The sequence below is a fragment of the Antechinus flavipes genome, chromosome 2 (genome assembly GCF_016432865.1).
Source record: "Antechinus flavipes isolate AdamAnt ecotype Samford, QLD, Australia chromosome 2, AdamAnt_v2, whole genome shotgun sequence".
Lineage (NCBI taxonomy): Eukaryota > Metazoa > Chordata > Mammalia > Dasyuromorphia > Dasyuridae > Antechinus > Antechinus flavipes.
This window is the reverse complement of record NC_067399.1, coordinates 455,889,744-455,914,377: the sequence shown is the minus strand read 5'-3', so window position 1 is coordinate 455,914,377 and position 24,634 is coordinate 455,889,744. Positions and strand designations below refer to the sequence as shown.

The 24,634-nt window shown below is 34.9% G+C and overlaps 1 long non-coding RNA gene across 1 annotated transcript in view; it reads right to left on the bottom strand.

Annotated features, from left to right (window-relative positions):
* LOC127550515 (uncharacterized) overlaps positions 1–24,634 on the bottom strand; it is a 132,540-nt gene that overhangs the window by 91,638 nt on the left and 16,268 nt on the right. The window contains exon 2 of the long non-coding RNA XR_007950879.1: positions 4,234–4,618. This is a non-coding gene — a long non-coding RNA (uncharacterized LOC127550515). The remainder of the gene's footprint in view (positions 1–4,233; positions 4,619–24,634) is intronic.

Below are 24,634 nucleotides of genomic sequence, written 5' to 3'. Positions count from 1 at the left end.
ATTGACCAACATAGTTAGAAAACTATCTGCCTTTGAATTACCATGAAAAAATAGGACCTGGAAGTCTACTATGAGAGTGGACATGCAAAATATAAATCTTACCTGGATGCTTCTTCACTTGCTCTTGAAGTTTCTTAAAGAGCTGATATATATTAGAGGCTACAAATTTTATTTGGGTTGTGGCAATTCTTTGTACCACACCTGCTGAATAGGCCAAATCAGATATTATATTTATATCTCCTGGATAATAAGTAAGAGCTAGAATGATTGCACACAATTCATTCTGCTGAGTGGACTGAAAAGGAGTTCTGACTACTCTCTTTATAGTTAAGTCACAAGAGTATACAGCACAAATATTATGTTTGGATGCATCTGTAAAGATAGTCAGTCCTTTAAGAAGAACTTTAGAAACCTTTTCTTCAAGAATCCATTGCCAATTATGTAATAGTCTGGTTATCTTTAATGGAGACCCGTGTGTAAAATTTGGAGCCGTGGCTAATAAAATTTGCCACTCTGGGATGGTCTCAACACACATTAATTTATGTATTCGTATAAAAGGTGTATATCTTGTCAGGTCTTGTCCCAGATAATTGTACTGCTCACTTAATGGCCTTTAATAAAATTCTAGCCACAAGCCCTGGGTAAGGAGTAAGGCTTTGTTCTGGTTGTGCTGGGAGGTTCACTCACTATCACATTGTCTCCTTGATAAAGGACTGCTGTGGGTGCCTCCTGTATAGCAAAAAACAGATATTTCCAAGGGTTTTTGAATGACTCTTTCAACCACATTGGTAAAGCCAGTTCAACTTCTCTCAAAGCCTCTTGAGCTTCTTTTGCAAGCTGACGTGGTGAATTTAAAGCACTGTCTTCCCTTAAAATATCATATAACGCAATATATAAAATATCATATAACGTTGCAATTGATAAGTAGTCAAGCCAAAGACTGGATGCATCCATTGGATATCTCCTATCAATTTCTGAAAATCATTTAAGGTGTTTAACTTCTCTGTTCTTAAGGACTGTTTTTGTACTGTAAGCACCTTAGGGTATACTTCATATCCTAAATATTGAAAAGGAGTATGTTTTTGAATTTTTTCTGGAGTTATGTGCAATTTGTAATTCCTTAGTGTTTCTATGGTCTTTTGTAGACATGCTTCTAACATTTGTTCCTCAGGTGCACATCCCAATATATCATCCATATAATGAAATAACATTACTTTTGGAAATACTTTTCTTACTAGAATAAGAGGAGCAGCAACATACATTTGATACATAGTCGGGCTGTTTTTCATTCCCTGTGGCAAAACTGTCCATTCATATCTTTTATAAGGCTCAGCTAAGTTAACGCTAGGCACTGAAAAGGCAAATCTTTTCATATCTTCTTTATCTAGAGGGATAGAATAGAAACAATCCTTAATGTCTATAATCCAAAGAGGCCATTCTCTAGGCAACTGATAGGAGATGGAAGTCCAGGCTAAAGAGTTTCCATAGTTTCCATCTGTTCATTTACCTTTCTTAATTCAGCCAACATCCTCCATTTTTCAAATTTCTGTTTTACAACAAATATTGGGGAATTCCAAGGACTTAGAGAAAGTTGTAAGTGTCCTTGGTCAAGTTGCTCCTGTACTATATCTACTAAGGCCTGAATTTTATTGCTATCTAAGGGCCAATGTTCTATCCACTCTGGTGTATGAGTTTTCCATTGGATAGGAACAGGTGAAAGTGTTGGCAGCCCTTCAATAGCAGCCCTGCCTAAAAAACTGAAGTACTCATTTTTAATCCTAATTGTTGTAAAATGTCTCTTCCCCATAGATTGATGGGGATTTTTTCAACTATAAAAGGAGTAAAAACTCCTGTTTTGCCTTCAAAACTCCATCTCATAGGGACAGCACTAACTTCAGCTGATATTGATCCTCCTATGCCAAACATGTAGGTGTCTGCTTCAATCTTTGGCCAGTGACTGGGCTAGTTGGCACCTCTAATGACTGTACGATCTGCACCTGTGTCTACCAATCCTTTCAATGGTAGGCCATTTATATAGATCGTGAGCATAGGTCGGTCAGCTGTCACAGATGCTGTCCAGTATATTCCTGGATTTTGTGGCTTGGAGGCAGAATCTGGGTGACTATCACCAGATTGCTTATTAGGCGTCAGTGACCTGATCCTACTACTTCTCCTGGGTGATAAGTCACACATTGTCTACTTGTATTAGTGACTGGGATATTATCTATACATTCCCCAGTTTCCCACATCAGTGTGTGGATGGACACTGTTTTGTACATACTCTCAGGAGGTGAAATGGTCAAGCCTACTGTGCCTGGAGGCAAGGGATCCATAGGCTGGAGAGGAACAGATTTCACTTCTCCATGGGGTATCTCAGTTGTCCCAGCTGCATACAACTCTATTCTCCCCAATAGTAATCCCTTTCTCCCATCAGGTTGCTTCCTGGCTGATTGATTGTGTAATCCCGTTCTCCCATCAAATGGCTTTCTGACTGGTCATGTCTGGATACTGGACTTCTAGGCACTCTCTAGGTTCACTATCAGCTACCATCATCCCCCAAGTATTTTTTTGCCTTGGGCCCTTGGGCTGGACCCCTCATCCCATTTCCCTGAAGCAGTCTACATTCTGAGGCCCAATGGAAGCCTCTGTTGCATTTTGGACATGGAGTATTAAGTCTTGTTCTCCTACCCTGTTTTCTCATTCTGTCTTTATACCAACATTGAGCTTTCAGATGCCCTACTTTTACCACATTGAAAGCATTGACAAGTATCCCAAGAAGTCCCTTGCCAAAAGGGACCCTGTCTTCCCATGTTCAGATCTTGGGAAGTCTGCATCATAGCCTGGCTATAAAAGGCATTTTTGCCCACTGACACAGTGTCTTATGAGCTCCCCTAAAAGCGCATCCTTGTACAGTCCTAATATAATTCTTCTGTAAACCTCATTAGCATTTTCCTTAGCAAATTGCCTCATCAAATGTCTGTTACTGCATTTTCACCCTTAGTTCTTGTGATAGCTGTCTGCAAATGTCCCACAAAGTCAGCAAAGGGTTCATTTGACCCTTGTGTCATTTATTGTAGAGAGAAGGCCACGCTTTAATAGCATCAGCAACAATTTGCTCATATGCTGCTATGGAATAATTAATCTGTACTGTGATGTCTTCATAAGAACCTACACCTGTTAGTTGGTCATAGGTGATTGGAGTATGAACTCCACTTTGATTATTTTGTTGGGCTTGTATCCTACAGAGGTCACTATATTCAGAAAGCCACAAATAGTTTTGTCCAGGTTCTAGGCATACCTTTGCTAAAAGATTTCTAGTCATTAGGGGTTAATATTTCAAAAGCCAAATTCTGTAATAATATCTTAACATAAGCTAATGTAGCCCCATAAAGGGTGCAAGCCTTTTTCAGGTCTTTGAGGATTTCTATATCAAAAGGAGCATATTTTCTACTTTCTTGACCTGAAGAGTTAAACTGTTGAATCATAGGAAAAATATATGGTCTTAACTATTTACATCTTTTCAGTCTTCCAAGGCTTTGAGTAGTGCCTTTTGCAATCTACTCATAGGAGTGGTTGGATGCTGAGGGGGGGAGGTGCTGGTGGTGTCATTGCCCCTCACCCCCCTCCCTCCATCCTAGAAGGTGGAGTTGATGGGGTTGGGTCAATTATCTGCTCCATAGGCAGGGTTGAAGCTTCCTGGTGTGATGGAAAGTCACCACACCCTTGAGCCTCACTTAAATCTCCATGCCCTGTGGGGATATGGTCATTAATCTGTTCATTGTCTTCCTCTTTTTCCTCACACTTCCTCATCTGGCTGTTCCTAGAAGTTTTCATTTTTCTATAACTAGCAGGATTCTTTAAGGCCAACTGTGTTATATTGTATACATAGAATGCTTCAATGGAAATTGAATGAGGACCTTTTTCATTGTAATATTCAGAGAGCTGTTATCCTATTAATCTTATCTGGAGAGATTTGCTCCTCCTCTAAGAACCAAGGGGAGGTGTGTTTTAATGTACCCAGAAATCTAGCTATCTGTTCCCAAGTTATAAGTAAGCCTTGTCCTTCTATCAATTTAAGCATGCTTTATATAGCGCCACTTCAGGGCAGGGGTGAGAGTGGGGGTGGAGATGGAGCAGAAACTTTTCCTAACATCTGTCCCATTTCAGCCAGAAAAGGTTACTAGTTTAGCCCTTAACAAAGTAAGTTCCCTGTTTGTCTATTAAAATACTCACCTAATTTCCTGGTCACTGGAGACTTCTTCAGTGAAAATAGGGTCCTTGGTTCCACAATGAGTGCCAAATGTGATGACTGCATATTTTAAAATCAGCCGGAGTCAGAAATTCAGGTTAAAGGAAAATCCTTGATCTTTATTCTTTGCGGAGGTGAAGGGGAAATGGCAATACGAAGTGAGAGCAGTCGCAACACGAACCTGGCCAGCAGTGCCTCTGTCTCTCTTGCTCCACGCACCAAATCATCTCTACATCATTTCCTATACAACACATCAAAACTTGCACAGAGAGTGGGTGGGGCCATTCTTTCTCCAAGCATATATTAGTAGAGTATTGTCCAATTTTTATTTAGCCTCACATGCTCGGGACCTCAGTGCATCAACTCTAGCTTCAGCCCATTACATGAAAGAAAGAAAGAAAAGAGAGAAAAAATAATTATCAAAAACATTTCCTCATATACATACAGAGCTGCTAATGACTCTTCCTCCCTCCACAAAAAATTCCTTGCACTTAGGTATTTGGTATAGTATATACACACATACACATATGTGTGCATCCACATATATGTATATATCTACACACACACACACACATATATATATATATATATATATATATATATATTAGCTCTTTGTGGTCAGGAGCAATTTAATTTTTTGTTTTTTTAGTCTGACACACTGCAATGGTGGCTGCTAAATGGCAAATATTTAAAATATATATTTAAATACTTTAAAAAACTTGTCTATAGTATGGAAGAAGAGCTTCTTTCTATAATCTTATGTCTAAAAGAGATGTAAAAAAGCCATCTAAACCAAAGTATCTTAAACTGTGGGCCATTATCCCCTATGGGATCATATAACTGAATGTGGGGTTTGTGATAAATTTGGAAACAGTAAAAAGTATTAAATATTCATACAAGTTTTAATTCTTTATGTAAGAACAACCAAGGGCATCCATCTCATTAATATGCAAATTTGCTTTCATCTTTAATAAATGATAAAATTATATATACACCAAATTATAACTTTAAAATAAATAAACAGTTGTATTTGTGTGCATGTGTGTGTGTATACATCCTGGACACACACACACACATATATCACATCGTACTGATGCTAATAGCTATCTGTCCCTTTATGATGTCTCAGTTTTCACATCAATAAAAGTAAAAATAGAATAAATAATCTCAAAGTCCTTTTCCAACCTGAAAATTATATATATGAAAAATTGCCATAGGTAATATTAATAATTCATACTAAGGAAAAGTCCAAAATATAAGAATGATTACTAGATAAACAAATTTGAAAAATCCAGGTTGCACATGGAGCCTGTGAGTGTTTTACTGAGTCCCTTGCCTCCTTACCATGCTGCTCCCTCTTCAGGTCAGACAAATATAAGTGTGCCTATAAATAGAAATGCTTGGATTATCTACTTTCTGACCTGTCCTTTGTATATTCTTGATGACAAATAGGTAACTATGGGGTACAGATGAGAGTGTGATAAGGAAAAAAGAAACTGGATTCAGAAATTATATATTCAGGCTTAAAATCAAGGAAAAACAAAACAAAACCAAACAAATAAAAACAATCTTTTCAAATGTACCTAAAATCTGTTGCCTCTTGGAAAATAGTGCCCCCTTTAAAACTCTAATAAATCTTTACCAAGTTTAAATAACCATGATTTAATTTATCCACTTTCTCCTAAACAATATACCATATTATTGTTGTTTTCTTAAAATAGCCCAGGACCTTGGAATCAATAATAATAACTGGCAATTTAAAGATCATTAAAATTTGCAAAAAGTTTTCCATACATTATTTCAATACTATGGAATAAGTACTACAAGGTATCATTACTCTTAAATCTCTAAATGAAAAAAGTGAAACTTCAAAAAACTGTATGGCCTGACAAGGTGACACATCTAATGAATGGCTGGAGTAGGATTTGAACTCAGGTTTTCTTGACTTTTGTTTTAGGTTTGGAGTCAGAAGATTGGGATTAAAATTCTTGCTTTACATTTCGTTACTTTCATGATCTTGGATAAATCAGTTGATCTCTATGAGCCTCAGATTCCTCCTCTCTGAAATTAAGATAAAGAACAGATGACTTCTAAGATTTCTTTCTGGTATATACCTCTTGGCTTGATTATGCAGTGAAAAACAAATAAACAGTTTCTTCCAAATAGTCCTTTTCCATCACTTTTCCTAGCACTGTAGTATAGTAGAAGGACAGCCCCTGATTTTTTCCAAACACCTTGCTCTTATTTACCTTTAATTAAAAGGGCTTTGGGCTTTTTTAAGTCCTATAAGCCCTGAGAATATCTAGCATTTTTTAAAAGCTCTCAAAAAAAAAAAAAGAAAGAAAGAAAAGAAAAGAAAAGAAAAAGAAAAAGAAAAGAAAACAGGATATTTTGAGGACAAGTTGTTTAAGAACAAGGTTGGATGTACTTGGAACTCTGAGTATCATTTTGTGGCAGAGAACCTCTACTGGAGAGGCCCCTGAAGGGAAGCAGATGGCTCTGACCCGCATGAAGCCTACAGCTAATGAAAGCCTATGAGAAATCAACACCCAGGCAAAAATATCTGCTCTGTTTGAGTTCAATAGCTTTTTTAGAAAGTCTTAGCTAGCATATATTAATGGAAAGTAGTTAATGTACCCCTAAAGTTTCCAATTGATATATATATATATATATATATATATATATATATATATATATATACACACATACATACATATATATAGATATATAGATATATATATAACTTTTTTTTTTTTCTGGGAAATTCCTGCAAGAGCACCAGAACTCTGTAATGCTCTCTTTTAAAGATGATCTCTCTTTTTGTTTGTTTGTTTGATGTTGAATTTCTATTCCTTTAACCTTGAAAGCAATCGTTTACATCAATCAGTCAGTAAATCAACAAGTATGATTTAATACTTATGCCATTCCAGGCATTCTCACTCTAGTGATACAAAGGCAGAAATAAAACCGTCTCTTCTCTCAATGAGTTTATAATCTATTGGGAAAGAAAAATACTCATAAGCATATACAAAATAAATATGAGCCTGTGCTTTGTTGTTGTTTATTTATTTTGTTTTGCTTTAAAAGAGAATATTAGCACTGGGGAAATTAGAAAAAGCTTCTATATGAGGTTTCATCTGAGTAGAGTTTGGAAGGAAATAAGAGACTGTAAAGAGCAGAGATCTGCATTCCCCACTTTAGGATTAAATTTCAGGCACAGCATGGGGGACAACCAGAGCAAATTCATAGAGGTGGAAGGTGGATTGTCATGGGTGAGAAGCAACACAGTGATTAGTTTGGTGGGATCAGAGATTACAAAATAGGTTGTAATGTGTATTAACGATTAAAAGATAGATTGAGGCCAAGTTTGTGAAGAGTTTTATAAACTAAACAAGATCTATTTGATTTTAAAAGCAAGAGTATCATGGGACTTTACTGAGGCACAGAGGCCAAGTGATCAGTCACTTGGGAGCTATGTCTGTACAAGGTGGATTAGAGAAAGGAGAAATAAAGTAGAAAGACCAATTATCATTCTGTTCTAGTACTTCAGAAGCATCATGACCTATTGAGGTGTGTTTATGAGCAGAAAAAAAGGAATAAGTATCAGATATATTGCGGGAATGCGGATGATAAGATTTAGCAACTGATTAAATTTAAAGAGATAGTTTAGATAGTTAGAGGGGTAAATCACAATTGAATTGAATTGAATTTTGAATTGATCTTTGGTGACTGGAAGTCATCTTGATAACCTTGACAGAATTAGCAAAAATCAGGTGAGAGGTAGATTTTGGAGAGGAAGGTAATAAGCTCAGTTTTGAATATGCTGAATTAAAATGTTTTTGGGATATACAGTTACACAACCTTCTAGGATACCTCAAAGTTCCTCTAAACAATGGAATCTACATTTTGGAGGATTTTATTTTTGTTTTGATCTACAAACCTGTCTGAGGAAACTAAAAATTATTTAAACCACTAATATATTCTGTATCTACTTATTTTATCCTGAAATATTGATTGGATGAAGGAATATAACAGATGAGTTTGATTTAAAAGAAGCTTTTTGCCTGTACCAAGAGGGTGATGCTATAAAGTATCAGAAGCACATAATGTAACAGCTCTCACAGGGATTCAGTTGCTTTCGGAAAGATGGTGGTAGTGGCAGATGGTTATAGGCCTGATATTTTATTATTTTATGTACCTCCTCATGTGAAAACTCTCTCAAATATAGTAGTTAGGCCACCTATTGACAATTTAAAGTCAGACACTAGTGTATGAGACTTATTTGTGGTACCTCACAAGCATGACTTTAATCTATGGGTTCCTGACTATAAGGTTGAAATTCTAAAATTTTTGATTTATTGTTTCACTTATAACTCTGATGATGATTCTAAAATCTAGCTTTAACCTCTTTGCTGACCTCTAGTTTTGCATCTCCAATTGCCAATTGTGCATTTTGAACTGGATGTCCTGTAGACAGTTTCAACTCAACATGGACAAAGCTGATAAAATTATCTTTCTCTAAAATTCTCTTCTCTTTCTAACTTTTTCATCTTCTAACTATCATTGTCAAGAGCACCACTATCCTCCGTCTCACCCAGAGACACAACCTGGGTATCACCCTCAACTCCTCATTTTCTCCTCTAACACTTTATTCCCCATACTTTATGTAATTTATTGCCAAATACCCTTGATTTACCTATGGGACATCTCTCTTTTGAAACTGCAAAGCTTCTTGATATGGGCCCTAACAATTTTAAACTTGCATTATTGCAACAGCCTACTGATTGGTCTGGCCTACTACAAGTCTCTCTACTATCCAGTCCATTCTCCGATCAGGTACCAAAGGGATTTTTCTAACATCGTACTAGAAAATTTTGGCTTTAGCAATAAGAAAAGAAAAAGGAATTAGAATAGGCAACGAGGAAATAAATTACAGGTCTTTACAGATGATATGGCATCTATCTGCCAAGATAAACCCAAGAACACAATTACATAATTACAAAATGCTTCTCACACAAATAAAGTCAGATCTAAACAATTGGAAAAGTACCAATTTCTCATGGGTAGGTTGAGCTAATATATTAAAAATGACAATTCAAAGGGATCTTTCTAAAGTTCATATCTGACCAGATTACCACAATGTTCAATAAACTCTAGTAGCTCCCAATCATTTCCAGGATCAAATATAAAATATTGCATTTGGTATTCAAAGTTCTTCATCACCTGCTTCTATTTCAATCTTTCTAGTTTTCTTACACCATTTGAGAGGATGGTCTTTCCAACCCCCTCCTCAGGTTATCTCCATCCCACCCCACATAGACATAGAGTTCTAGCCAATTAAATTAGCCTCCTTGCTGTTTGTCATATTAGACACTCCATCTGGCAACTCTGGGCATTTTCACTGGCTATACCCTGTATCTGAAATGTCCCATCCTATCTTTACCTCTTGACTTGCCTAGTTTCTCTCAAGTTTCAGCTAAAATCCCATCTTCTTACCAGAAGCCTTTTCTGGAATTCTCTTAATTCTAATGTCTCAACTGCTTATTATTTCCAAATTAGGCTGTATAGAGCTTGCTTGAACAGACAGTTCTGTATTACCATTTCAAAAATGTGAATTTGTCCCAACATGATTGATTTATTAGGGAACATTTTGAGCAAAATGCAAATGAGAAAAAGAGAACACAGACAACTGTACTGTTTCAAAATAATTCACAAACCACAACTCTTGTGGTACTCACTTTTACAAGTAAACTTTAGTTCTTTGTCAAGAGAAAGTGTTGTAATTATTGAGGGCTGGTTTTAGACTACTTTTCCCCCTCCCTCACTCTTATTCCCTTCTCTCATGCCTTGAGGCCTGAGTTACTTTGGACTACCCAGAATAGCTTGGAGCACAGCTTGAGCAGCTGCTTGCCCACCCAATCAATCAATAAATGCTAATTAAGTTCCAACTATGTGCTAGGCATCATGATAAAAATGAGGATACAAAAAGGGCAAATTATAGTCTCTGACGTCAAGGAGAATTTTGTCATATTATGCCTTTCTTAACCACTTAACATGTATGAAACACTGTTACTATCTTTTTTAGAAGTTTCTTCCCTTAAATCAATGTTAAAGATTTTGAGTGTTATGCCTCTAACACGATTTTCTCCAAACCTCAGTGCTTTTGTTGTGAGATTTTGCATGGTAAAATGATTTCTGAATTGCCTGTACATAGATGTCTGCAAATTGTGCCTCCTATTAAACAGTAAGCTCCCTGAAGGAAGTGTCTTTTGAATTTCTTAAAATCCCCAGCATTTGTGGTGATAAGGTTTGGGATAAGGAAAGAGAATGATAGAGCTGTTGTAAATAAATAATCTGACCCCCTTCGATCTAATGACCTAACCATTGAGGAACAAAATGAGTCATTTCCTCCATTTTCTGAGCTTTTCCATCAGACATGTTTCAATCAGTATATAGGGGCAAGCAAGTTTGAAACAGTTCAGTTGGCTCTATTTGTGGCCAGCTGCCAGTGTACATGCTATATGGATTCAGAGTCCCTAGCAGGTCCACAGAAAACTAGCTAGAAGAGACATTCAGTTCCTTTCATTTCCAGAACTTTCATCTCACTTCAATTCAATTCATTCAAATTCAGTTAACTTTTAATAAGTGCCTGTAATGTTTTAGGCCTTGTGTTTGGTTTCAGAAATTCAAGGTCAAATATTGAACAGTCTCTGCCTATAGAGTTTATATTCTACTGGGGGAAATTTCCCATAATCTAAAACAAGTCAGGAAAGACTTTAACAAAAATGGGGGGGAGGGAAGGGGGGATGAGTAAATGTTATATCTAACAATAGAAAGAAATCTGAACTGGAAGTAAATAGACTTAAGTTCAAATCTTGCTGTTAACATGATTGATGAATCAGTGTATATCTATGACATTTTGAAGGATTAGTCATTCGAAAAGCAGATTTAATGAAAATAAGGATCTGCTTCAATATAAATTGGTACCAAAGAGAAATTTTCCTAATGGAAACTTTATCTATAGAGCATTCTTTCTATATTCTAGACATCTAGACATTCTAGACAAGTCAAGACCCTGATTCAATTTAAATCTATCCTGTGAAACCCTTCTCTAATTAACCAATTTTTTTTTCCTGTCCAAAATTTGTTTATTATTTCTCCTATTAGAATATGAGATTCTTCCCTTAGAGATTATTTTATCTTTTGTATTTATATTCTAGCATAATATCTGGAATATAGTAAGTGCTTAATAGATGTTGGTTGATTGACTTACAATAACCATGTCTCTTCCAAGTCTCTGCTTCTCCAGATGAAATATGAGTATACTGAGTTTTTCAAAGGATGCTTATATGGCATGGTCTGAAGTTCTCTAACGATTTCAGCTTTTCTCTTCTGTATTTAAGTTTATCCATGTGATTCCTCAAAGGCAGTTTCAAGGTTTGACCAAGTACTTCAGATATAAACAAAACTGTGGATTTATACATATTCACATCTTATATGTAATATATAAATTCACATATATGTCTATAGATGAGCATACATGTACATATACAGATATAGTATATGCAAGTATAAAACAAATATTTAAAGAATAAATGCAAATAAATTCAAAGTAGTTAAATATAAAGTATTTTGGAAAGGAGGGTAATAGCATCTGGGGAAGGAAAAATAAGAAAAAGTTTCATGGAAAAGGCAGAGCTTGTGTTGCATCTTGAAAATAGAGATTTTAGTCCAAAGAGTCATCAAACTGTGCATATCTTTTGACTAAATAGTATTCCTACTGGACTTATATCCCAAAGAGATCTTAAAAGAGGGAAAGGGACCTATATGTGCAAAAATATTTGTGTCAGCCCTTTTTGTAGGGGCAAAAAACTGGAAACTGAATGGATGTCCATCAATTGGAGAATGACTGAATAAGTTATGGTATATGAATATTATGGAATATTATTGCTCTGTAAAAAACGACCAGCAGGATGATTTCAGAAAGGCCTGGAAAGACTTACATGAACTGATGCTAAGTGAAATGAGCAGAACCAGGAGATTGTTATACACATCATTATACAAGGTTATGAGATGATCAATTCTGATGGATGTGGCTCTCTTCAACAGTGAGATTCACACCAGTTCCAACTGTTCAGTGATGAAGAGAGCCATCTATACTCAGAGAGAGGACTATAGCAACTGAATTTAGTTCACAACATAGCATTTTTACTCTTTTTGTTGTCGTTCGCTTGCATTTTATTTTGCTTCTCTTTTTTCTGGTTTTCTTGTGTGGCAAGATAACTGTATAAATATGTAGGTATATATTTGATCTAACAAATATTTCTAGCATGTTTAACATGTATTGGACTATTTGCCATCTAGGGAAGGGAGTGGGGAAAGGGAGGGAAAATTAGAAGACAAGGTTTTGCAAGCGCTAATGTTGAATAAATGTCCATGCATATGTTTTGCAAAATAAAAAGCTTTAATAAAAGGGAAAAAAAAAAGAAAATAGAGATTTTTATGAAGCAGCAAAGAGGACATAAATTTTAGCCATAGAGGATGGGAGTAATGGAAAATAAATGGATGATGGAATACTATATATAAAGAACAAAAGGTAGTACCGTAGTGGGAATGATGTCCAAGTATCAAAAAGAAAAAAAAAAAAAGATCGGGGTTAGAGTCTAAAAGGTTTTCAAGACAAATAGAAGGGCTTAGATTTTGTGCTGGAGCTATTAGAAAGCTACTGGTAATTATTGAGTTATTGAGTAAGAGATATTGAGTTAGATGGTCAGATCTTTGTGTCAAGGAAATTACTTTGTAAAAATGTGGGTGGTGGATGGGGGAAGATTTGAGGGAAAGTGATGATAATCTAGGCAAGAGGTGATGAGGGGCTAAACTAAGGTCGAGGCTCTAAGTAGGAATAAGCAATAAAATGGAAGAAATATTGTAGAGATAGAAAAAGCAAAATCTAGCTACTGTTTTCCTATGTAGAATAGTCATCTTTTGTTCTTGAAGAGATTCAAAATGATATCACTATGTTAGAGTCAATTTACAGTGCATTCGACTATAGCTGATCAAACCAATGTGAATTTAGAAAGCTCTAAACTTTCACAAGTTGGACTCAAGTAGTCCAGGAACATTTGAGATGGATTCTCTAAATCTGAGGATCTTTCATTTCTTATGGACTACTTCAATTTTGCTTTGCTCATAGAGAGTAGCACCTTCTCTGATTAGGCACACCATGCTGGACAGTCCTGTGCTAGTGTTTTCCATATCATGCAATCAATTCCAGAGTTTTTAAAAGAGACCTTGATAGTGTCCTTGTATTACTTCTTCTGATGCCCATCATGTGGGCATCTTGTGTAAAATCTCCATAAAAGTCTTTGGGTAAAGTATATATTTAATTCCATAATATATCTCACTATATCTATCAACACACATATAAATAGATATAAATATACATGTATATGTATAAATATCTGTGTATACACACACACACACACACACACACACAGGGAAGAGAGACATACACACATACATTTAGTAAGTGTACATTTGGCATTTGAACAATGTGGTCAGTCCAGTGGAGTTGGGCTTTCTGAAGTAGAGTTGAAATACTTGACAGTTTAATTCAAGAAAGGAACTCAGTGTCTGGTAACTAATTCTGTCAGATGATCTTCAGAATCTTCCTAAGACAATTCAAATGGAAGTAATTCAATTTATTGGCATGTAGCTGGTATACTATCTAGTTTTCATAGGCATACAACAATGAGGTCAGCACAACAGCTCTATAGATCTTCAGTTTGGTAGTCAGTTTAATACTGCTCCTCTCCCACACTTTCCTTTGGAGCCTCCCAATCACTGAGTTAGCTCTGCCAATGCATGGGCTTAAAAGGTATTGAGAAAAAAATATAAAGACTCTCTCAAGGTCTCTCTTAAGAATTTCAGAATTCATCGTTATTGATCAATTGATCAATTATACTGATACAGGACCCCCCTCCCTAGCATGGTGTGCTCTCATCAGAGAAGGTGCTGTGCTCTATGAGCAAAGCACAATTAAAGTAGTCAGAGAAACATGAGATAAAATTAGAGAAGCAACCCCAAATATTCATAGGGACTATTTATATCTGATCTGTGATGGAGGATTCTGAGGTCACATTGGTCTGATCAACCACAGTCAGACATGCTGTAACTTGACTTTAACATCGTGATGTCATTTTGGTCTTCTTTGAGTACAAAGGACAACAAGCACTATTTGGCAGTAGAGTTAGGGAGAGGGAGGAGAGTCGAGTATTCTCTTCTAATATTTGACATTTTTTAGAGAAAGAATTAGACTTGTTTTGCTGGGTCCCCTAAGTTGGTAATTAAGAATGGGAGAAACAAATGAAGAACTTGGAGAAAAACAGGATTTTAGATTTATGTCAAGGAAAAAAAATTCTTTGTAATTAGAACTGCATAGAAATGGAATAAACTACAATAAGAGGTAGCAGATCACCCTCATAATGGCATTATTCCTAGTGGTCACCAACATCTATGGGGATTATGCCTCATTTCACAGAGAGATTAGACATTCATTGCCATTTAACTTGGCATTTTCCTTGCTTAAGAGAACCCATTCTTTCTGAATACCTACTTTCTCCCATGGAGAAAAAAGAAATTGACTGAAGAAAAATGGAGAAATATTTTTTTCAACTTATCTAGGGAGGTTGTTGAAACTGTATTAGTGGATTTGAGGTGACAGAAATAAGATAAGGGAAGTTAAAGAAAGAGCTATTCTGTTCCCTAAACCTTCTTGTAAAGGCATTGGAGTAATTTAAATAATTAAAAAAAATAGCTCATATACATAGAACAAGTCAGCACATTTTTTTTTTAACAAAACAATAAAAATATAAAATTCTTAAGCAAGGGAATAGAAATGTTTCAACTAAAGGGACTATCTAGGACCAATAAGGCAAAATAAACTGGTTTTAAACAAACAATTTGACACAGAACTGCACAGAGAATTATGAAACTCCGCAGAATTGCAGTTCCAATTTCCCTGGAATATCCTCCAGTCTAGCAAAACGTTTACCATTATTCATGTTAGAGTACAGGGCAGAAATGCAGACAATGGCAAAACAAATGCTCTCTCCTCTGGTTCCAGAATGTTGCTGTGTCCGGGAAATGTCTGTATTCACCTCCTTCTCTGGGCTGAAGCCTGCCTCTCTTCTTTCTGTTCACTATCCCCAAATATATGTCTTGCCATTAACAATAACTTTGGTTTTATGGGATGGATGATAGAAGTATTCAGGCAGTAACTCTGGTTACAATAAGCTTTTTTTTTTTTTTTTGGCTATTATTATGAATAACTTCTCCAAATCATGTGGACCTCATACTGAGTTTAGCAGGTTTCTTTCCCTGCTCTAAAAAGTGTTTCCCTTTTTTACTTAGATCATAAAGCAAAAGCTCACAGTTTAAGAAATCTTCTATTTCCCCCAAACAAGTCTCTAACTCTCATAATGTTCTAGAAAAAGAAAAACTTTGGCTATCTGGCACATAGTAGGTATTTAATGGTTTGTGTGTGTGTGTGTGTGTGTGTGTGTGTGTGTGTGTGAATTGATTAACTGATAACAGAATACTGGGCCATTCTCTCATATGTCTGCTTCCTTCTCTCTTCCAAATCCTAAATTATGAGTCATATTCTTGTTTTCTCCATCATCTAGTCACAAGATCACAGAAGTCCAATCACTATACTGAATTAAGCATTTTACCCTCTCTTCCTATTATGAAACTGGCAATTTTAAAGGTGAATCTATTTGTGAAGACTTTAAAGGAAGCAATGTATTATGGACATATTTCTAGGCTTGTTGAGTATAAGTTATGTCATTAAATAATGCTATGACTTTAAGTAATTTCTCCTCTCAGACTCAATTTTCTCATCTCTAAAAGGGTTAGAGTCAATAATTTCTAAAGCATTCTTTCATTAATCAACAATTTTGAGACCAGGAGCTGGTTTTCAGAATAAACTATGAATTTTTGGGGGAAACAAATGGAAATAAGAAGACCAATCAATAAGAAAGGTACTGTAAAGCAGAAAGATGTTAATGAGAATCTGGAATTGAATGGTTGTGGTAGGAGAAGAGAGGAGGAAATGAAATTGAAAGTAGTATTGGGAAAAGGATTCATTAGGTTCAAAAATGAATTGGTTATTGAGAGAGTGAGACAGACAAGTCAATAGACATTTTTTAAGCTCTTAATATGACACCATACTAAGTGCTAGAGATACAAAGAAAAGGAGGAAAACATCAACTCCCCAAACTTCTAAAAAGCTGGTTACATCTCTCAAGGATTGTACATTCCAATGAGATTCTAAAAGGAGTGGGGAAGGAGTTAACAAGTATATATCTGAGAAAATCAATAATAGCAATGATGTAACAAATTTGGATGATTAGATTAATGGGGAATGCCACAGACATAAATAGATAAGGAAGTCAAAAAAGAGAGGAATCAAGATATTAAGTTTAGCTTTGGATATATTCAATTGGAGGTTATAATAATATTTCCAAGTCATGAAAATCATTGAAAATTAATAGTTTGATGTTTGGGAGAAACTAGAGTTGTGGATCTACGAACATCTATGAAGAGTTAAGGGATAAAACCCTGGGAGAGAATAAGATGACAAAGAAAAAGACATTATAAAAGCTCGGAGTTAGAAAGGAATTCAGAAGCCTCTAGTCTCTCTCAAAACTGAATAAGAATCCCATATAGAACACATCTGATAAACATTTAAACAGTCTTTATTTGGAGGTCTTCAAAAAAGGGGGAACTCTATATTACTTGAGGTAATCCATTAAGCCAAAATTTGCCTTTTTTGCAAATTCTACCTATTTCTTGTAGTTCTTTCTACAATCAACTATTACTCATTGAATATGCTTTTATTTAATAAGCCTTCAAATCTGAATGTTTCTCCCTTTCTTATCTAATATCTTCACTTTTCCAGCTTAAGCATCCTTAATTCCTTCCATTGGTAAAATGACAAGATCTTGAAATGTTTCAAGATACTGGTAGAATGACTGTGGATGTTTTAGATAATAAAATTTTTTCTAAAATGTGGTGACTAATAGTATATAAAATACCCCAGATAGTATCTATTCAGGCCAACAGATTCTTCCTAGTTCAAGAATCTGTATATGTCCTAATAAGGACTATAATAGTATTACATTTTTCCCCTGCCACAACACACAATTAACTTATATTGATCCACTTTACTCCAAGATGCTTACAGCTTTTGAAGATGAATTATTGCCTAACCATGACTTCCTAATTTTTGTATCTGTAAGGCTAATTCATGTAACCCAAGTGTAGAGAAAAGAGAAGGAAACACAATCTTGATGAGCAGTGGCATTGCCAGTGTGGGAAGGGAAAGGAGACAAATAAGGAACACTGTAAAGTAGATAAAGAATCTATTATTTATGAAGTCAGGGGAGAAATGTGTATCCAAAAGAAAGCATAAAGGAGAGATAATAGCAGAAAAGACAGCAAGAAAGTCAAGGAGGATGAGGACTAGGAAACATCTATTTGGTTTGGAGAAGTGCATTTTTAGAAGAATAATTGAGGCAGAGTCTAGTTGTGAAGGTTTGAAGAGAGATGATGGTGAAATGATAGATAAGTAAAGATTGCAATACTTTTTTTTTAAAGTTTTGCAATGAAAGGAAGGAAAGAGATGGCCTTCCATCAAATTGGGCTTATGATGTCTCTCTCATAAACACTTTCTCATGCAAGTATTTTATAACTTCATCATCTTCATATAGATTTGGTCCTTTCTTTTAGAATTCATATCACTTTTAAGTATGTCTATTAGCATAAAAATAAACATTTTTTTAAAAAGCTAGTATTTAGGAACATTGATTGGAAGCAGCAATAATGTTTTATTTGTAATGAAATATTCTTCAGAATGTAATAGCGTGGATATGCCAAATTATGAAAAATCACTATAAATTGTTCACAATTCAACAAAGATTCACATATACAAAAATGTTCAATATCATTACCATCCCAATAATTGTCTTATCACTAATAATTCACATTTCTATCACTCTTTACAGTTTACAAAGCATTTTTCTTGCAACTTTGTGAAATTGGTAGTGTCTCAGATGCTCTCCTATCTAAAACAATTATGTATTTGAAAGAACTAGTTGGTACTGGTAGTATCCGGTTTTTATTAAATAGCTTTTGTATAATTTGCATGAAAATTAGTTTCGCTTTCATGTTGGTCAGAAAATCTGTTAGTGTGTGTGTGTGTGTGTGTGTGTGTGTGTGTGTGTGCACGCGCGCGCAAGTATTATTCTCAGGTAAATCAATAAAAATATTTGAAAATAATCACATGATATAGACAGTTTCAGAAAATTAATGTCATAAAAGCAATGGGGGAAGAGAATGCTATTATAGTAACCTCCCATTCATTTGAAATACATTCAGAAAACCTCATGTTCATGCAGCATCCAAACAATGAATAAACACAAATACCTTTTTTGGTAGTACCTTTATAATTAATATTGATCAAAAATGTTATGAGTCCCTAAAAAAATTCTAAACTGTTTGCTACATAAAAATGGAGGCATGACTTCAATCTTGTAAACTCCCCCACTAACCATGGTGATTAAAAGCCATACATATAAGTTCCTATATTGCCTGATAATTTTATTAAAAAGGATCTGTTTAGCATGTCAGGTTCTTTTTATTCAGTGGACACATATGGTCATGGCTCCATAGCTATTGGTCTTTCCACTGTATCATATTTATTCCTACTTGACTGGAATTCCCTTTCTTTTTTATGCTACTTTTTATATCAAAATCACATTTGGCAAAATCTATTGTGTCCATCATATATTTCTCCATTGCCTTTTGTGGTCACCCACAGTTTTGATCTTTTATTGACTGGAGTGTTCAATGTATTCCAAGCATAACCTGTTTCTGAAAAGATATCAACATTAAATCTTGTGGTATATAATTTACTGGAATATTATTGCTTCATTAGGAAACAATAAATAAGATCTCATAGATACATGGGAAGACTTGTTTAAATTGATACAAAATGAGGGGAGTAGAACCAAGAAAATGATGGATACAATTATTGCAACATCGTAGACAAAAACGAGACTAAAACATAATTGAACTCTGTTGTAATGATAAGCTATGATACTGGAAACTGGATCTATCTTTTCTAATGAAGAAGGGTCCTCTCTCTTCCTAACTGCCATTGCTTTGGATTTCCTTCTCTTCCCTGTTTTCATTCTTTTTGTGTGCTACAAGAAGAAACTAGAAAGAAAGACACACAGAGAGAGACAAAGACAGAGACAGAGAAAGAGACAGAGAGAGAAAGAGAGACCAAGAGGAAGGGAAAAGCAGGATAGGGGAAACCTTCAAATCTGATAGCACGGTTTTGATGCTACAGTGGACATTCTTGAAATCACCCCTTTATTTCACTACTAACTACACATTATGAATCCATCTGTTATATCTATTGTAAAAGACAATTCAGAATCACAGGCAGTCAAGCAGAAAACATAAGAAGTTCATTTGGTTGTTACTTATGAGATGCTCATATGTTACTCAGCATCATACTGCACAATATCAAAGCAGAAGTTTCTCAAGTAGGAGGGAAATGATTATAAATTCATGAAACAGTTTCTAAGGAAAATGCTATCTTTTGGCATATTCCATTGTGTTACTCATTGCTTTAAGCACTTCCCAGCATTGAAGCACAGAAGTAATTCTTAATCCCTTTTCAGTCAGAAATTCTCTTTATCTGCTCATTAACTTATTTATTATTATTTGTTTTTTTTTTCCTTCCTTCTTGCTCACTCTCTCTCCCTCTTTCTTCCTCCTTTCCAGTCTCCCTTCCTCTTTTCTTTCTTTTGTTCTTCTCTTCCTCCATTTCTCCCTCCCTTCTTTTTTCTTTTCTTCCTTTTTCCTTCCTTCATTCCTTTGTTTTTTCCTCCCTCCCTTTCTCCCTCCCTTCCTTCCTTCCTTTCTTCCTTCCTTCCTTCCTTCCTTTCTTCCTTCCTTCCTTCCTTCCTTCCTTCCTTCCTTCCTTCCTTCCTTCCTTCCTTCATTCCTTCCTTCCTTCCTTCTTTCCTTTCTTCCTTCCTTCCTTCTTCCCTCTCTCCTTTCCTCCCTCCCTCCCTCCAGTCTTTCCTATTTAAAAGAAACACAGTATAGTGAAGCTACAATGAAAGATTCAAATATAGTGCAGTCAAAATAACAATGGATTTGTAGTCCAAAGGCATGTGTTCCCATTCAAGTTATGCCAGTTATCACCTATGTGATTTTAAATAATCTCTTCAGAGATTCTTTTCTGAGTCAAAAATTTCAAAAACATATGTATGTATTGAGTGGAAATTATTCAATGATATTAGAAGGATTCTAGACCAAAGTATCATAGATATTTAAACAGGAGGGAACAAATACATATTATCTATTCTGATTCATGTTGCAGCTGAAGAAATTGAAGTCAAGATAGATTTAGACTTCTAGCCTTTTTATTATTCCCTATCTCTTTTTTGTTTTACCATTACACTTGCTATCCCCCATTACTTCTGTCCCATAAAATAGTTTCTTTCAATACTCAGATTTTGTATTATCTTCTACACAAACAATGCTTTTGCTGATTCTGTGTTATTGCCTACTCCCACTAGAAAAACAAACAAACAAAAAAAAAATGTTGCTTTAATTTTGTCCCCAAAACCTTTATAGGAGTTTTAAGCTATTAAAGGTACATCTTTATTCCATTCTTATACAAAAAAGTCTGATGACTTCTCATGGCACAAAGGTGACCTGGATTTCCAAAGGTGAGTGCCAATTCTGGTGAAGGACAAATTCTGTCAGATTCTACTGAATTAGAAGGAAATCCTGTAATCCTGGCAATAGACCTATATCTTCTGTCTGAAGACCAGTTTAACTCTTGTGGAAAGTATTTTTCAATAGAAATTTGTCAGATAGGTAAACAAATCTTTGATCTTGGTAGCCTAGGAAACTAATTAAAATGAAGATTAAAAGTCTTTCAGTTTTCTTAAATTATAGAAACAAACAACTTTGGATCGAAAATCAACATTGCATTATTCACACAATAATATGCAGTAATTTGAAACAATAACATTTTATTTATATAGAGTTTTACAATTGCAAGTCACATCAAATAAATTATCTCATTTTCAGTAGACTGAAATAAATATAGATTATGCTCACATAATGCTTTACTTTTAAAAATAATATCATTTTTACTTGAGTGAAGAATTACAGGTTGCTTCATTACAGAATTCATTTCAAAATTTCATTTTGAAACCAAGAATATTCTGAAAAATAGTGCCAGTTTGTATTTTCTTAATGTTGCAATTTATATTATTCAAAGAATCATAGATTTGTGGCCTTGAATAATCTGAGTCTATCTTGCTTAAGCACTTCATTTTCTAAATAATGAAACTGAGAGCCAAAGAAATTAAGAAAATTGCTGAAAGTCAAAGATAGTCACTAGTGGCATTTGAATCCATATCTTTTAACTCCAATTTCATTGCTTTTTCCATTATTCCACATAATCTCAATTCTCTTCTTCAATTGAACATGGAGACATAAACAATGTCAACTAATGAAAGTATATTTTGTTTTTGTTCATGACTCCATTTGGGGTTTTCTTGGCAAAGATACTGGAGTGGTTTGCCATTTCCTTCTCCAGCTCATTTTACAGATGAAGAAACAGAGGCAAACAGAATTAAGTGACTTGCTCAGGATCATTCAGCTAGTGTCTAAGGAAAGATTTGAACTCAGATTCTCCTGATTCAGGCCAGCATTCTATCCACTGGGCTGCCTAACTGATGTAAAATTAGACCATAGCAAAGTAGTACTTTTCTTAGTGATTACTCTGTAGAGTATACCAGAACATTTTTTAAATTTTTTTTTTTATTTTCCCCAGCTACATGTAAAAACCCCACTTTTTAAAAAATTATGCATGTACATTCATTTTTAAAAATATATTTCCTTATGAATTATGTTGAAGAGAAAAATCAGAACAAAGGTGGGGAAACAGAAGAGAAAAAAAAAAAAACAAAACAGAAGAAAAAGCAGAAAAAAGTGAACATGGTGTATGTTGATTTACATTCAGTTCCGATAATTCTCTGTCTGGATACAGATGGTGTTTACATCCAAAGTTTATTGGAATTGTCTTGGATCACTGAACTGCTGAGAAGAAGCAAGTATGTCACAATTGATCATTACACAATCTTGCTGTTACTGTATACAATGTGCTCCTGGTTCTGCTTATTTCACTTAGCATCAATTCATGAAAATCTTTCCAGGTCTTTTTAAAATCAGCCTACTCATCATGTTTCATAGACCTATGATATTCCATTACATTCATATACCAAAACTTATTCATAAAACTTCCCAACTGATAGACATTTACATATTTTCAAATTCTTTGTCATCACAAAAGAGCTGCTACAAATAGTTTTTTTTTTTTTTTTTTTTTTTTTTTTTTTTTTTTTTGCACATGTGGCTCCTTTTCCATTTTTTAAATGATGTCTTTGGTATACAGACCCAGTAATGACACTGCTTTGCCCAGTTTGATAGCCCTTTAAACTTAGTTCCAAATTACTCTCCAAAATGTTTGGACCATTTCACAATTCTACAAACAATTATACCAGAACCTTTAAAGAAGGTTTCTTTCTTGGAGTTTCTCAGAAATTGCAAGAAAACATAGAAATGATAATCTCCTTTTGAAGCTTAGAGAATTTAAAGCAAATTAAGAACCTTCCTCAATATCACATAAAAGTTACAACTAGCTCTTTCTTACTTTCAGATATTTTATGATATTTTCTAGAAATAGGATACTTATCCTCTTATATTTGGTAAAAATAAATCTTCTAGTATCAGTATTTATCAGTCAACCATTCAATGTGTATGAGGCGATATTTTAATTGATTTCTCTAAAATACCAAAACATTAAAGTTTCTCTAATTGTATAGTCTTCCATTTCATGACTGTATTGTTTTTCTTTGGTTTTTATCCATGGCCTTATTCTCCCTGAGAACTGAATTTTCACTCTTTCTCCTTCTCTTTCTTTCTCTTCTTTAATATTAACAGCTGTTTTTCATCACATCCCATATGGCTTCTGAATTCCCCATTGGACCTAAGGAGTCTCCAATTTACTTACTGTAGACTTTCTCAGGTCGTTAGTTCCTTTTCGTCAAGGATTTCCCACCTAATCTGGTTTCAGTCGCTCTGCTATTACCTCACTTGGAGTGGACAAACAGCTTTCATTAGAACAAACCAGATTGGATAGAATGAAAGAAGGAAAAGAATTCCAGATTTTTGGCATCTGCACACCTGCTCAAAGCATCTCACCAACTGAAGAGGTCTTTAGCCACAGATTTGAAAATTGTACAAGTCAAGTTCTCCCTTAATATCAACCAGGGTAGATATAGAAGTGATCAATATTGAATCCATCATGACATTTTTTTCAGACTCATAACAGCCATATGGTCCCCTGTTCCCTGACCATGAACCTCAGACATATGCTCAAATGGGTCCTCAATTCTCATTGAGTGTGATTTATCTTCTGATGGATTTGAAGCAAAAATGGGATGCCTGGTCAAAACCATATAAGGAAAAAATCTCATGTTGATCACCTAAGTAAAAAGGACTGTCAGATATCAATAACTTTGCAGATCTCTTTACAGGACTATAGCATTGTAACCTTAGACCCACATTCTATCCCTCAATCACTTAGGTAATCTCAGGAATTAGTAAGTCATTATTTTCATATGTTCAATATGAGAACTTTGATCCAACTTGGACCTTTCTTAATATAGTACTTTCTTAATATAATACTACTTAATATAGTAGTTTCCAGTCTAGGATTTGAATTTTGACTGCCACATTGTATATGTTATTCTTTTTCTTATCATCCTTATATGAACTTCCATTGCCCACTCTGTTTGTTTTTCCTTTTCAGTTTTGTAAATCAAACATTGACTTTATGTATCTCATTGACTATTCCTATAACTATCTGTGGTACTTATGTACTTGTCCTCCAGGAGCCCCTTTGGGTGATAGTGGCAGTATATTATGGTGTAAAAAACTTTGTGGTTGGAGTCAGAAAATTTAAGTGTGAGAATTGATTCTGAAACTTGCTGTCTATATGGACTTAACCCCCAGGCCTTAATTTACTCATCTGTAAAACAGAAATATTAATTATTGTATTACCTACTCTTTGGAGTTGTTGAAAAAGTACAGAGTATATTCTCCACCAGGAAGTTATTATCATTGAAACTACCTCTTTGAATGGAAGATATACTCACAATGGCAGATGTCACCACAAAGGTACTTGGCCCTCTATCAATTCTTGAGTGCCTATGAAGATGGCTCATC